The 16483-nt window shown below is 38.0% G+C and overlaps 1 pseudogene; it reads right to left on the minus strand.

Moving 5' to 3' along the window:
• Positions 1-7423: 7423 nt before the first annotated feature.
• LOC133730143 (allantoinase-like) lies at positions 7424-11576 on the minus strand (annotated as a pseudogene).
• Between the last annotated feature and the right edge of the window lie 4907 nt (positions 11577-16483).

Genomic DNA, 16483 nt, shown 5'->3' on the forward strand with positions numbered 1-16483 from the left:
CAAATCACGTGCATGGCTGCTGCCTCCCTTCTTTGGTTGATTAAGCTTAATTAATCAAGTGATTAATTAAGCAATTAATCACTTAATTAATTAAGATGCAGTTCTTTGGTAAACTTCTCAATTCTTTCTGTTTCTTCTCACTCTTCTCCATGCACTTCCGCATGTATTATCGGAGGCAATTAGATCCTGCTCCCATGATGACATTGATTACGGTTGACCCGCGTCGGCTATTTCGTCTTTTTGTCAGAAATCTCCATTTTGCTCTAATTTCGCACAACTTCTTCCAAAATCCACAACTCCGCTTATTTACTACAAAATAAATAAAAATTGATTAATTACATATTAATTGACATGAGGATTTGCTTATTTATAGTGTTTTAGATATAATTACACGCATATAAATGTGTATAATCACCACCCCTAGAGGTATTGGGTATGGCGCCGCCAGCACTAATAGTGATGGCAATGTGGCTCCGGCCGGGCTCCCAGCAAGGAAACGTGGGAGGCCCAAAGGTTCGATGGATTCTCGCCCAAGAAAGAAAGCGAGTTTGGCACAAAGAGATCCATTAATCATCGACATAAATAACCCGTCTCATGAAGATATTCCGGATTATGGTTATGTCCAAGAGACATCATTGGGGGACGCTCCAATGTTAGAACCAATTCCAGGGAATAGGGAGATCTCCATGAATTACACTAGTGTACATGAGACATTGAATCGAGATTCTATTATCCTTGATGATGTGTTTGCATATTCTATCACTCAAGGGATTACAGAACATGATGATATCGAACCTCGCTCCGTTGAAGAATGTCAACGAAGAGCAGATTGGCCTAAATGGAAAAATGCGATCTAGGTTTAATTGGATTCACTAACAAAGAGACAGGTATTTGGGCCCATAACGCTGACACCCCCAAATATAAAGCCTGTTGGCCATAAATGGGTCTTTGTTAGAAAGCGTAATGAGAAAAATGAGGTTGTTAGATACAAAGCCCGCCTTATGGCGCAAGGTTTCTCACAGCGCCTTGGAATCGACTACGAGGAGACATATTCTCCCGTAATGGACGTTATAACGTTCCGCTACCTTGTCAGTTTGGTAGTTTCCAAAAACTTGACATGCAGCTTATGGATGTGGTTACAGCATATCTCTATGGGGATCTAGATTCATAGATATATATGAAGGTTCCAGATGGACTTCAATTACCCAAGTCAAGTGGCTCTAAACCACGGAGCGCGTTTTCAATAAGATTGAGACGCTCACTATATGGATTGAAACAATCCGAACGGATGTGGTATAACCGTCTAAGTGACTACTTGATTGGGAAGGGATATGTCAACAATGAAATATGCCCATGCGTGTTTATAAAAAGGACAAGTTCTGGATTTGCAATTGTAGCAGTTTATGTCGATGACATGAACCTAATTGGAACTCTAGATGAGTTAAAGGAAACTGCTAAATACTTGAAATCCGAATTTGAGGTGAAAGATCTTGGGAAAACACTGTTTTGTCTCGGACTAGAGCTCGAGCACCGTAGTGATAGGATTATGATCCATCAGTCAGCATATACTCAAAAATTACTAAGGCGCTTTAATGAAGATAAAGCAAAGCCTGTGAGTACTCCCATGATCGGCAGTAGTCTTGAGCCCGGAAAAGATCCATTTCGTCCAAGGGATGAGGATGAAGACTTATTAGAGGCTGAAGTGCCCTATCTAAGTGCAATAGGCGCATTATTGTACTTAGCTCAATGCACAAGACCAGATATCTCATTTGCAGTGAACTTGTTAGCTCGACATAGTTCTGCGCCAACACGCCGCCATTGGATTGGTGTAAAGACAATCTTTCGATACTTGAGAGGTACGATTGATATGAGCTTATTTTATCCCTACAGAGAGAAAAGAAATAACGGAAGTGTGAAATCGGACTCCACAAGGCAAAACGCCACCTTCCGTGCTCCTCCTCCCCTCCATCAAAATGACAACGATGTCTTGATGGGTTTTGCTGATGCAGGGTATCTCTCTGACCCTCACAAAGGTCGCTCCCAAACGGGTTATGTCTTTACTATGGGAAGCACTACGATATCTTGGAGGTCTACAAAGCAGACCCTTGTTGCTACTTACTCAAATCATGCAGAGATTATTGCTCTACATGAAGCTGTGCGAGAATGCATATGGCTAAGGTCTGTAGTTAGACACATTCGAGGAACTTGTGGTTTGAAGTCTACCACGGATGAACCTACATGCATTTATGAGGATAATGCAGCTTGTATTGAGCAAATAAAATTAATTAGGTTTCATCAAGGGCAACAACACCAAGCATATATCGCCTAAGTTCTTTTACAGTCAGCAACAACAGGCACTTCTAAATATTGAAGTGAACCAAATCCGATCTGAGGATAATGTAGCGGACTTATTTACTAAGTCGTTACCTAAATCCACCTTCGAGAAACATGTGAAGAGCATCGGATTAAGAAAGTTATCCGAACTCCCATGATTGTAGCAATCAGGGGGAGATATTGACATCAGAGGGAGGTATGATGTCTACATGTTCGATCTCGAAGAGTGAAGGACGTGTTGTGCTCTTTTTGTACTTCGACCAGGGTTATTTTTGTCCCACAGGGTTTTTGTTACCTGGCAAGGTTTTTAGTGAGGCAACGATCAAAGCGTCATTACCAAGTTTGAGCGGCACAAGGGGGAGTGTTGAAGGATGTTGACATAATGTGTGCCTCTACAAACTAGGGTTTAGAGTTGTAATAGGAAAGTGTTCTAGGTATTCAATTGTATTCGGATTCTATTACCTATTGTATACCTTGTAACTCCCTATATAAAGGGCTCCTATTATCAATAATAAACACAATTACAATTCTCTACAACAAAAAACAAAAAAGAAAGAAGAAGAAGCAGCTTCAGACCAACGAACTCAACAAGAGTAGAAGTTTGGATCAAGCCAGAAGATAACAAGATTAAGATCAATGCACTCAAACAGGGCATCCAAGATAGTAGCAATCTGTTGTATCCAATTTAAATTGCAAACCTCGCTCTTTCAAAGATTACGCGTTCATAATCCTTGTCTATTTCTAACCTGAATGAGACACATGCATGAAACTATTTTGTGGGGTTAATTATATATAATCCTTCATCAATAATTCCCTTCCAATCCTAAAATTTAGTTAGAAATAATCACATCTCTTCAGCACCTTAATTACTATTGAAAAGAAAAACACTGTGTTGAATCCAACTGGAAGATTCTACAAAAAGTCCACACAAGAGAAATAATGTACAAGAATAAGAATAGAACAGACTTAGAAGCTGATTAAGTAATGGCTGCCTTCCAACTCCACAATATGGAAGTGACTTGTTTATACGTTTACGCAAGCGTACGTATCATTGTCAAGATAGGGAAATATTATGCCCAAAGTTTATCGTACCACGGGGATTAGTGGCTAACCCACAATCCTTGGGTAATCGGAAATAAAGACACTTAGCAAACAAATAAAAGAAAAAGAAAATAAATAAAAAGGCTAATCTAAGGCACCAAGCCTTAGCAATGCTCGGCTTTGGTTTTCACCAAAGCCTAATCAAAACTAAGAGCCTAGTGGTGGATATAAACAAATGAGTCAAAAATTGTAGGAAGTTTTGAATTGTGAATTAATTAAACTAAACGCAACCGAAAAGTAAACTAAACAACTAATTAACGAACTAGAAAATTAAATTTGGGTTTTCAAATTAATGGGAACATGGGAGTGTTGGATGATTCACACTAACTATCTTGCAAATATCAATGTCAATTTTACAAATGCATGCATTTCCTATATGTGTCAAGTCCCGTATCTAGTACCGGTTAAGGCTACTAAACCAATTATCCTTTCGGTGTATCGATTATGCCGGTTAGGGCCACAATCAACTCTCTAATTTGGGCATTACGCCGGTTAAGGCCGCAATATCCAAAATTAGAGGCCTAGAGTGCAAGATAATAGAGACCCAAGCAAGCTTAGCTACAATTAAGCTAGCTAATGGTTACCACACTTAAATCCTAGATGCAACAAGACCAATAAGTTGTCAATTTATCAATCCATTCATCACAATTGCCCACAACATAATTTCAAAGGGTGACAAAGCCTAGAAACATGCTTCTAAGGACCAATAAATTTGGATTTAAAGCATACACAATGGAAATTGCATTTATTAAAATTAAAGCATCAATATTTATACAAGATGAGTTAGGGCTTCACAACCCTAACTCCCAAAATTGAACTACTCACTATCCATAGTTAAATACATCATCAATAACAAATAAAATTATGGAATAGATAATAAGGAAGAGAGGTGAGAGTTAGTTTGGTCACTCCTAGCTATGGGCTAGTATGAACCAAGCAATTTCTTCACCCAACTACCCAAAATAGAGGTGTGGTGCTCTTGATGATGATTCCCTTGAAGCCTTGAGTGAGTCCTTCTAAATTCCCAAAATAAAACTAAAGAAACTAAAGAAAATGAAGAGGGAGGAGGAGAGGATGAGAAAGAGAGCAGCCCAAAGGGGCTGCCTCTGTTTTTGTGTTTTCGGCTCTGCTCTCTAGGGTTCTTCTCTCGAATGAGAGATGGGATTTCCTTATATATGGCTGCAGGTGAGTGAAGGCACAGTGGAGAGTAGGGTGTGCACGTGGCTGGTCACAAAGAGAGAGAAAAGAATTGGATGGGCTGGTCTTCTTTTCGTGAGAAAGAGGAAAGGAGAGATAAGAGTCAAACTGCCACGTGGCGGCATGCTAGTGGCCAAATGGAGAAAATAAATAGATAAACTAAATGGAAAATAAAGAGATGCACGTGGGTGGCTATGAACCTGATGAATTAATCATTACCCAATGCTTAATTAATCAAAACAATGATTAATTGAAACAAGTTCCTTCTTTTCTTTATTCTTCCGGTTATAAAGCACATCCGAATGTATCAACATGGAATAATTCGATTCGGTTTCCTCACGCGTGTTGGCCATGCATGATTGAACTTGACTATCTCGTCCTTTTGTCAGAAACTCCAATTTGCTCCAATTTCGCACAATTTTCTCTTGTTTCCGCAATTCCGCTTATTTTCTACAGAGTAAATAAAAATGGATTAATTACATAATAATTAACTTGAGGATTAACTTATTTCTAGTGTTTTAGATACAATTACATGCATAAAAATGCGTGTAATCAGGAAGACATACTTACAACCCCGAAAAGGCACCGTAACAGAACGGCAAAACGAAGAACAATAAATAACCTTCTCCCACAATTCTTCCACCCCTAGCGTCTCTAATCCTCATATATATGGCTCATTTCTTTCAAATGAAATTACCCAAATAACCGCCTAGATTCTGCAATTCCAAAGATCTTTTGCCATCAAAACCCCTTGTAGTTGTCCTTAACGAAGGATAACAGATTAACATCCGACCATAGGATTCCATGGCATTTCGGCATTACTAAATAGACTTCACCAAGCTTCTGAGCTACTTTGCAATCATAACATCATCAGAACTTCCACCCATCTTTCAGTACGTATGACACCAGGAGAAAATCAAGCACCTGGTCGTCTTCTTTTTTTTGGCTGGAAACTGGAAAACTAACCAGGACAAATAGCCTCCTTAGCTTCCAGATTTTATTGAAAAAAAAAAAGAAAAAAAAAGGTATAAGTATTTAGTTTACCATAGACTGCAATCCATGTGAAAGCTTCGACTTTGGATGGGACTTCAGCTTTCCAAAATAAAGCTGCTGACTCTTAAGTTGGGATACAAGTATCTTCACATAGAAACCTGAATAGGATCTGCAGGAAAACAACGCATTGGATACCAACTTCCACATGCTCAAATATGATCTAGAATCGAGCAGCCTACCATTCTCTAGAACCCCTAACAATTAGATCAATTGCTCCGTCTCATGGTCACACAAATTTCTTCTAACCCAAAATCCTAACTTATTGCAAGCCCAACCCTTCAGCCTTATAAGTAACTTGGAATCATGGTATCTTGACAAGCAATACAATCTTGGAAGTTTATTTTTCAGGACTGCCTCCCCTGCTCATCAGTGCTTCTAGAACCTCACCCTCCTTCGATTCCCAACTTTCACTGAGCAGCACTCTAAGACCCCAAAACATTGTGAATTAAATATAATCTCTTTGGCACCTTTGAAATTAAGAAACATCATGAAAGGCAAAAGTTGAGAGAATTCATTTGGTATAGAACGTAGGAGCTTGGTGGTTAAACGCCTAACCAGCCAGCCCACCTAAATCGGAGCTTGGGGGTGTAAACTCCATATCCATTTTCCTAATAATGATTCATCTATCCTTACCAAAATTTCCAATACCTAATCCCCTTTCTTCCTTTAAGTGAAACCAATTCTTACCAAATGATCTCTTTCCCCTCCAACTATGCCTTCCCACAGAATCCTCATCACACATCCATCAACATGATCTCTGGTACAACTGTAGAAGTAGCTCATCCAAACTGAAAGAAAACCACCTAAAACTGAAAAATAAAAGAGATAACAAGTAATAAAGCAGGGAAGAGTGTTAGAACAAATATGGACCTATCATTATCTATAATGCAGTATACATATTGAATTAGAACTTGTTTCATTAATAGGAATTGTATGTCAAGTACAATACCTAGAAAAACCTATTGAGACAATTATATCAGCTCATAGGTTAGGACTTCATTAGTTGGATTACATTGTAATCAGATTTAGTGTTGCATTAGGTTTCTTATTATTGGTGACTTGGTTTCTAAGAAACACTTTTATGGGAGGACTCTTAGGATCATTAGCCAACACTACACCAAAAAATGAAACAGACGACGGGTTTTTTTCGTTGTGTGATTTGGAGGCTCACCGTTGTGTATCGGAGCGTTGTCTGATTAAATTTTGCACAAGGGTGGTGCACCGTTGTATGATATACAAACACACGACATATTTTTGTTATCAGCGTTGTGTCATCTCTCGACAGATGCAAAGCACAGCTGCCGCACAGCATGACGTGCATCTTTCATACAACAGAACTTGTTTCCAAGGTGTTGTTGGAAACCCTTGTCAGACAATATTTTTGTCATTTCACCGTCGTCTGATATACCATCACACTTCAGTTGTACACTATGGTTGTTGTGTGAATTGGTCTTGGACAACATAATTCAGTTCTTATCGTTGTGTGATTGTAAAATCAGAAGACATAGTTTTTTTTACAACCATTGTGTGATATGTAAAGAGTGCATTGAGTGAATGACCCAATTTTTGTATTCAGACAACGTTGGATTGCCACACTATAAAACTGTTGTACAATCATTTTCATTTGCTATATTTTGTGCATATATAGCTCCATTTTACCTAATGAACATTGATCAATTGGAAAGAAAACACATTCCAAATGCTTAAATGAGTAATCAAACCCATTCCATAGATCTCAAATGTTAAAAGGGAGCATTTCCCAATCATCCAAGCAACCATTAATAGAAGAAAAGTATTCAAATGCACGGCCATCTACTTGGGACATCAAAAGCTGATACAACTACGTTGTTCCAAATTAAACATGCCACATATAGTGTGTGCAGGAACTTGGTTTCTACAGCCAATATATTGATACAAACTCTTGTCTTCCCACTATTCCCGGAACTTAGTCTGTGCAGCCATGGTGTCAAACCTATAAAGTTGAAACGATTTTTGGTGAGTTAAATTTTGATTTGTTTAGCTATATATGGAATCAAATCTAGTTCCCCACCTGTCTTTATCCAGCATCAACTACATGCACCGTCCTTTACTTGAACAACATGATCTGCAAGCCATCAATGAAAGAAAAAGTGAAGATACTTTGGCAAGGAAATCATACAAAATCAGCAAGACTTTTGCATAAACTACGATTGTGAAATGATCATGATTCATGCAGTTATATATCATAAATTATAAAGGCAGACATAGCATTTAGAAACAGAACAACTCTCAAGCAAAAATCACAGCTCAATTAATTATCATCTTCTGGTGGAATCATTTTCTGGTTCCTAATTCCTAAAACCTCTACATTTTCCAGAACCAAAGAGTTCAATATTTGAAATTTCACTCAACAAGTCAGTCTTATTAACGCACCGGACACACTCAAACAGGACCAAATTAATCTGATAAAAGCACTAAAGTACTAAACTCATCAGAGCCTGCTCAAGAATGTTGTAAACAAAGGAATCAAGTCATACTCGAAACAAGTGAACTGGATACATAGGAAATAAAAAGTAGAGGGAAGGCATGCATACCGGATGCTTAATGTGTATAGGATAGTCATCGTCAAGGTCAAAATCAACATCTGGATTCCATACCACAATATCTGCATAGTTTCCAATTGCAATTGCCCCCTGCAAGACAGAACTCATTTCATGTGACTTGAATCGGCATGTGATTTATAGCCACACCTGCAAACATTTTACTGATTCGGGCATGCAACACTTGTTTTCGTGTTTAATCATGCCAAATTAAGGGAATGTAATTCTTATAGTATTCCCATTCAACTACAGTTTTGAAACATATGATAATGAGATCACCTTTAGTTTTTGTCCAGCAAGCTTGGCCGGCCTTTCACTCCACCACAGAGCCATTTGTTCTAAAGTCACTCCATATATCTGGCCATACGACCATGTCACAGGAAGAACAAACTGCAAGTTCCCACAAAAAAATGCCAGTTAGTTCTCAAAAATCACAAAATATTACATTTGGGGGGAGAATATGAAAAGCCAACTGAAGCAAGAGTTCTTTTTCAATGAAGCAAGAAGCTTTAACAGTACTAAGGAACCTATCCATTTCACATAAAATAGCAGTCAGATTTTTAGAGCAATAAACACAAACCTGCAAGCACGATATGCCACCCCAAGCCTTTAAAAAGTCACCATCATCCAGACGCTTAAGTTCGGGTGTTGTTGGAGAATGATCAGAGCTTAACATGTCAAGATCCCCTTCCTGAAACAACAATGAGAAGAAGTAGAACCAATTGATGATAAATAGGCATCCTTTCATATAAATAAGGGAAACATAAAGTAATTACATACCAACAAAGCGTTCCACAGTTTTTCCTTATTGACAGCATCAAGGATGGGCGGAGAACACTTAAACGAGTAGCTCCATCCCGAATCTCTTCGGCGGAGAAAGCTAAGTAGTGGGGGCACGTCTCAACAGTTAAACTATCGCCACCACTTTTTGCTTCCTGCAACAATGTAAAAACCACAGCAGCATAGTCAATTCATTAGCACGGATCATTTTCTCTCAGCAAATAGGCACCCCTGAATAATTATTTATTGGTTTGTTGGGAAAATGAGGAAGTGATGACCATTTGTAGCAGTGTGAAACTAATAAGACCCTAACAAACATACTTTTAAGGACTCTACCTTAATAAGATCTAATGAAGAGCTTGAGTCAGACAAGTGCACAATATGAAGATGAGCTCCTTCTGCAGGAGCACCGATCCTTGTGTCCTTTGTCAAGGTAACGAGATCCTTTATAGCTGCCTCTTCCCTGGTTTGGAAATATAGGAACTAGTTATTATACATAGATTCATAATATTGGTTTCAAACCATTTTCCTTTACAAAATTAAATTACCATGAAGGTGGTATAGTCTTAAGATACGTCGAATAGGAACGAGCATCAATACTACCATCTTCGACTCCCAAGTTAGTTTCAGGATCTAGTTGTTTCTCTGCATGTACAAGTAAAGGCCTTCGATATTTTGCCAGTACAAACAGACCCTCCTAAGGAAGAAATGATTGAAATCAACATGCAGATATTTGAAAAGACATCAGCATCATGATAACAACTTCAGCTAAACGAATGAATAAGATGATTGAATTAGTACAGAAGCTTATGGGTATGCAGCAATATCAAGAAATAATCCATTTATTCTATGCTTTTCATTTAGTGTGAAAGGTGAAAATCCTTATTTTATATGATAGAAGGAGAACTAAATCTCATGTAACAGACCTTAATATGACTGCTGTTTGTCATAGGAAAGTCATTGATCCCTGATGGACACATGAAAGACTACAAAAACAGACATCAAGAAATTCATCAGAAGAGGATATGATAACATACAAAACAAAACAACTAAGTAATTCTATATTATGCTTCTGTTCATAGCATGTTTTCACTGCTCTATTAAGGCATGTAACACTTCACATCTTGAACAATAGTTACCTTCAAACCAAGAGCACCGGCATTTAAGAGATCCTCAAGAGCAGATTTGTTGAATGCATTTTCAGGAACAAGGCCTCCCCAGAAACCTGTTCAAATTGCAGGCTTAGTAATTCTCAAAAATACTTGAATAGATGTATCCTAACTTATATTTTCAAGAACATACCAACATCAACGTAAATTATGCTTTCCGCAGCCGTAAGCTTGAGCTCCAAAGTCTCTCTAGAGACAGTGGAAGGAAAGCTATTTAGAGGCATGTCAACCAAGGTTGTTATACCACCTGTAGACACAAATGACGGCAAATTATATACTCATCCACTGAACTTATAATTGAAAATAAATATTACAGGCATACCAGCAGCAGCAGCTTTAGTTCCTGAAGGAAATCCTTCCCACTCACTTCGTCCAGGATCATCAAGATGTGCATGCCTGTAATAATCATAGCATTTAGATCCAGAACTGGCATTGTAAATTTGTAATGTACTCATGTATGCAGAGTTTTGACTTGCCCTTATATTGAAAGAAAATTTCAAGTTACTAAAACCCTGCTGATTCAGAGCCTGCTCATCAAGTGCTTGAATCAATGAGCCTCTCTTATTCCACGACTTCATATACTATTTCATATACTTAAGTTGTTTTAGAATACTCAGTGTGTTAAGTTTTTATTAATTATACCATATGCTCTTTGCCTCTTTCCCATCGATAGTTTACTTGCAACTATAATTTTTCTTTTCTAATGTTTTACAATCATGCGTTTTTTTAGAAACACAGCATAGGCAAATCTACATTATGAAGCAAAAGCTATCATCTCTCTAGCAAATCAACTTGCAGCAAACAGTCATTCCGGGAGGAAGGGGGGGGGGGGGGGGAGGAATTGCAGCAAACAATGGCATTTCTTATTGCAAGTCATAAATTGTTTGCTCTTTTGAAGCACGAATCAAAACAATCTTCATATAAAGATCACATCTTTATAAGCAGAGCCGCAGAGCATTAGCAGATATGAAGAAGTGAAGAACGAAGAACTGAAGAGGGACTTACAGAGTGAAATACCCATTACCCATTACAGAGTGAAGTAGCCATTACGGTCATTACCCAACTACCCACTAATCAAAGATTCAAAATACCAATTCAAACTTCCAATTCAAGGGAATAGAGGGACTTACAGAGTTAGAGATTGAAGGCAGCGCGCATTACAAAGCGACTCTGAAGCCGCTGAGATAAAGCACTGGAGCTGCAGTGGTTCGGGGGAGCTGCGGTGAAGGCGTGGATGAGTGATGCAGAGGTGCGGTGGCTTGGTAGGCAGAGACCGGAGAGCGAATAGGAGTTTTAGATGTCGCGAAAAGGAAAAAAAAAAAACCCGCCTAGTCGCCTTGCCGCCCAGACAAAAGCCCAGGCTCCATTACCTTTCTCATTCGAAGACCAACACAAGCCCAGAAATCCCAAATCGAAGAGAGGACGAAGAGCCGTAAAAACCCCAGCTGTGAAACCCCCAAATCGAGTAGCCCACAAATCCCCAAATTGACGTTGTAAACCTAGAGATCGAAGAACCCTAATCTTCAGCGGATTGAAGAACCTCCTCCTTCTTCCTTTTTGGAAATACGCAGAACCCTATTTCTTCACAAATGGAATTGAGTGATGGCTGAGTTGAGATAATAGAACCCTCATCTCGGCGGTGATGTGTGTATGCGAAGATCATGATGTAGATGGAGGAAGGGATTGCGGAGACAATAGGGAGAGGAGCACTCTAGGAAAAGGGACAGTAAAACGCGAGAGGAGATGATGTTTTGAGGAGAGATGCTCGAAGAAAAGGTCATTTGTTATTTCGTTGAAGTGTTATTTTGTGCAAGTGCGAGATAATAGCTATCAAGGCGCGGGGGTTTGGTTTTTTTTAATTTTGTTTCATGAATCAGACAACACATATATGAAGTTATGTTGTCTGATTATACGTAGTTTAAATTTGAGCTGGGGGAGCAAGGAGGGATAGTTCCCGCCTATGTGCAATCATAGTACCAGTTTTGGCGCTAGGGATAGGTATCTCTCATTTAGACAACACAAATAAGAAATTACGTTGTAGGAGTACATATATGTAACCTACATTTCGATCAAAGTTTGTTCATTTTGGGGGAATGAATGACATTTTGGATGCATTGAAATTTTGCCAGTATATATCTTCATTACTTGGACAACACAAAGTAAAAAACTGTTGTATGATATTTTGCAAGCTACACTCATACAACAGATATAACTATTCTGTTGTCCTTTGGAGCACCAATTTAGAGCCAAATTTGAGTTAGGCTAAGAGGGAAATCTGCCGCTATTTTTTTCTTCATTCACACAACGAACTATTCTTATAACTATTGTGCAATGATCTACTAGCTAAAAAGTTCAAAATTTTAACCACCTTATACAACAAAAGTTTTGTAAACGTGTTGTGTGATTCACTTTTCTTCATCACACAACAAATTTTTTTTTTTCGTTGTGCAAAAAGCGTTGTGTGTTTAAGTTATTGGTGTAGTGCAATATAAATAAGGTGTGTTGGTCCCTGCTCTCTCTATAACAAAGCTTTTAAGTCCTGCTCCATAGAAAGGTGCTTGAATCCAAAGCTGAGGAGAAGATCAATTGTGCTTGCTATCAAAGTCAACTAGTGCTACTGAAATGGCTCCCAACTTAGAAGAAGGTTAGTCTCAAAAACCATAAAGTTTGGTTCATGTTGTGTTGGTTAATATTCAGTGTGTTTATGTGCTTGTGAATTGATCTTGGGATTGTTTGCTCATTCAGTATTACAAAGAGAACCAAACAAACATCCTATCCACCCCAAAAGAAAAATCTTCTAGTAAAATCACCGCTGGCCATAAAAAAGCATAGGTGAATTGACAAACTAAAGCTTTCTGTACATGTGACACCGTAGTTAGTAGATACCATATGTTTAAAATAAATAAATAAATAAATTATATATATATATATATATAAGGTGTGCTATAAACTAGAAAACTTCACTATGCAATCAAATCCAACCATTAACCTACATCTATCAAGATAGTTGGAAGAAAAAAAAGAAGAGAAAATTAGATAAAAATCCAAAAAACAAAGCTCCTATTAAGAAAAACCCATCCCTATATTTTCTTTTAATCTACACCCAATTCACATAATTGAACCTTCCTTATAGGTTTTAAATCTATAATTAACATTTTTCACATTTTTTAGTTGGACTTTTTTGCCCTTCTGATTAATAAATAAAATATTTCTCAAATATAGCTGTTGACTATTTTTTGAATTTAAATATTTAGAATTTAATACAATCAATTTAATCCTTGATTTTTCTCTTATTTGAAACGATTAATTGCCTTAATTATCCTATATTTCTTCCTTTCCGATGTGATCTATATATTTGCTATTGTGTATCATCAGATTCTGTTATATTCCTATTTTATAAATATGTTTCTTTCTCGACATGATTAAACATCCTCTCATTAAGGTATGTTATTTTGCTTATCCGTTCTAATAGGTGTAGTTATACAATTATTTCATATTCATTAATTTTCTAAAATGGTCGAGTTAATGTAATTAGCCCATATAAAATGTACTTTATGCAGATTGATTGCTTTAAGATTTTTTTTTTCCGCCCCTACATTTTTCTCCACATAGGTGCCTGATTCTATGAGGTGGTCAAGGACCACATAATAGTTATGTGTAACTGTAGAGTTTGCTTAATATATAATGGATTAAATACTTGTTACTCCTCAAACTTTTCCCTGAAAAACAGTTTAGTCTCTCGCCTTTCAAATTAAACTGGATGGTCCTTATTCTTTCTAATTCTCACACAACAAGTCCAAAACAGGTCTAAAATGACTATTCTACCCCCAAGATCAATTTTTTTATTTTTTTCTCTCTTTTTCTAATTTTTCTCTCTTTTTTTATTTATTTTTTCTGCTTTTCTCTCTCTCTCTCTCTTTCTCTCTCTCTTCTGCTTCTTTCTAATCCTTTATTTTTTTATTCCCTTTTTTCTCTTCTTTTTGCCCACCTTCTTCTTCCTCTACCCACCACGCTTCAAATGAAAAAGAAAAAATTATACTTTATTCTTCCTTCACAAACACCTCGACCTACTTTCATTTAGTCTCCGGCGCATTTCCTCCGATCCTCCAAATCGTCAATCCGGTGGCTGGAGTGAGGCGGCCAGATTTGTTGTCGTCGGAGAAAGCAGGACTTCTGCTGTGGGGTTTTGTGGGGAGAGAGGAAAGTAGGATGTTTTGGGTTTGTGAGTGGTGTAGGGATTCAAAATTGGAGGAGGGTTTCCCCTAGAAGCTGAGATTTTGGAGTTCATGAAGAAACTTGGACTAAGCAGTTCAAGAACAACAAGAGATCGGTTTTTCTTTTTCTCCTTTGTGAGGATGAGTGAGAGGTTGACCGGAACGGTGAACTGATTCAATGATCAGATGGGGTTCGGCTTCATCAGGCGAGGATCTCTTCGTTTACCAGTCCTCGATCTGAACTGAAGCATTCTGGATTATCGGCGACGGAACGAGTCCAGATCGAGACCGACAAGAATGGTCTTACCTTCTTTTGAGGTAAAATATGTCGAATTTAGGTGCCTTCTTTTCAGTGTTTGAATCGCTGAAATCAAATCAAAGATTGAGAATGGGTGATTGATTGAGAAATTGCATTAGGGGGTTGTTTGACTAAAGATTAAAGCTTTGATTTTGGGCAGGTGTTTTGTAATTGATGGTTTATGGGTCAGACTCCTCATTTGCTCTTTGTTGCTAATGGTGGTAGGTGGTAGGTTGTGGAAAAAATAGCAGAGAAGAACGAAGAACGAAGAACGAAGGAGAAGAGAGATAGAGAGAGAGAAAAGCAGAAAAAATAAATAAAAAAAGAGTGAAAAATTAGAAAAAGAGAGAGAACAAAATATAAAAATGATCTTGGGGGTAGAATAGTCATTTTAGACCTGTTTTGGACCTGTTGTGTGAGAATTAGAAAGAATAAGGACCATCCAGTTTAATTTGAAAGGCGAGGGACTAAACTGTTTTTCAGGAAAAAGTTTGAGGAGTAACAAGTATTTAATCCAAATATAATTATCCCTTAATTTTGGCACATTGAATAATTTTGAATGTGCAAGAGTTTTTGCACTATAATTTAGCAAACTCATTATTATCATTCATTGTTTTACAATTGAAATTGAACTTTACAATATTAAGAAGTTTATTTCTAATATCAAGATAATTTAAATACACTTCTTTTTGAAGGAATAAACCTAAAAATTTATTGAAATAGGGACAATGAGTACAACCATAAATGATGTTCATCCAGTATTGAAATAAACAATTTTAAATTTGTTTTTACAATTGAAATATAAACTTTACATTTTTGAACCTAATATAAAGAACATTATAACACTTCATCCGTCATCTCGACTAGCACTTTGCAATGTAGTCTTCATAAATCTCCCAATGATTAAATACTTGTTACTCCTCAAACTTTTCCCTGAAAAACAGTTTAGTCCTCGCCTTTTAAATTAAACTAGATAGTCCTTATACTCTCAGAATTCTCATATAACAAGTCCAAAATGATCCAAAATGACTATTATGCCCCTCATTTTCTATTTTTATTATTTTTTATATATTTTTTTTTTCTCCCCTTTTTTTATACTCTCTCTCTCTCTCCCTCCCTCTCTCCCTCGACCTCTCTTCTTCTTCTCTTCCTCTGCCATCACAGGAGACCACCACTTCCGGCCACCATCCATTATCCAATCCTAAGCTTCATATCCTACTCCTTCCTCCTAATCCTATCCGAAGGGAACCGAAAGGCCTCCCCTACAAGCTTGAAGGCCTCGTCAGAGCCCAAATGGGGGTTCTTATCAGGGTGGAGAAGAAAAGCGAGATGTGGGCAATTTCTGCTCAATTAGCTTATTGTATTTGGTCTTAATGGTGTTGATGTGGGCAAATGGCTCTACCTGGGGGATCTTGTACCAGTTGGGAGGATTTGGGGCGGCGTTCTTGTGGGCGGTGCGGAGGATCTCGAAGGCGGTGACCATGGAGGAGATGCCGTCCAGGTTCGGGCTCAGGCGAGCGCAGGAGCATCGGAGCCTTGGACCGATCAAACTCGGAGCCTTGGACGCTTTTTTTTTGGCCGGGTCCCTTTTCTTTGGGCCGGGTTTTTTTTCTCTTTTTCCTTCCTCTTCTTCACGTCTTCTTCCTCCTTCTGCTCTTCTTCACTTCTGGTTTGCAGAACTGCAAAAGAGTAGCTGACACAGGTGCTGGGATCCGGAGGTGCTGCGATATGGATGTGCTGCGATTCGGAGGTGCTGGG

The sequence above is a fragment of the Rosa rugosa genome, chromosome 1 (genome assembly GCF_958449725.1).
Source record: "Rosa rugosa chromosome 1, drRosRugo1.1, whole genome shotgun sequence".
In the NCBI taxonomy this organism is placed as follows: Eukaryota; Viridiplantae; Streptophyta; class Magnoliopsida; order Rosales; family Rosaceae; genus Rosa; species Rosa rugosa.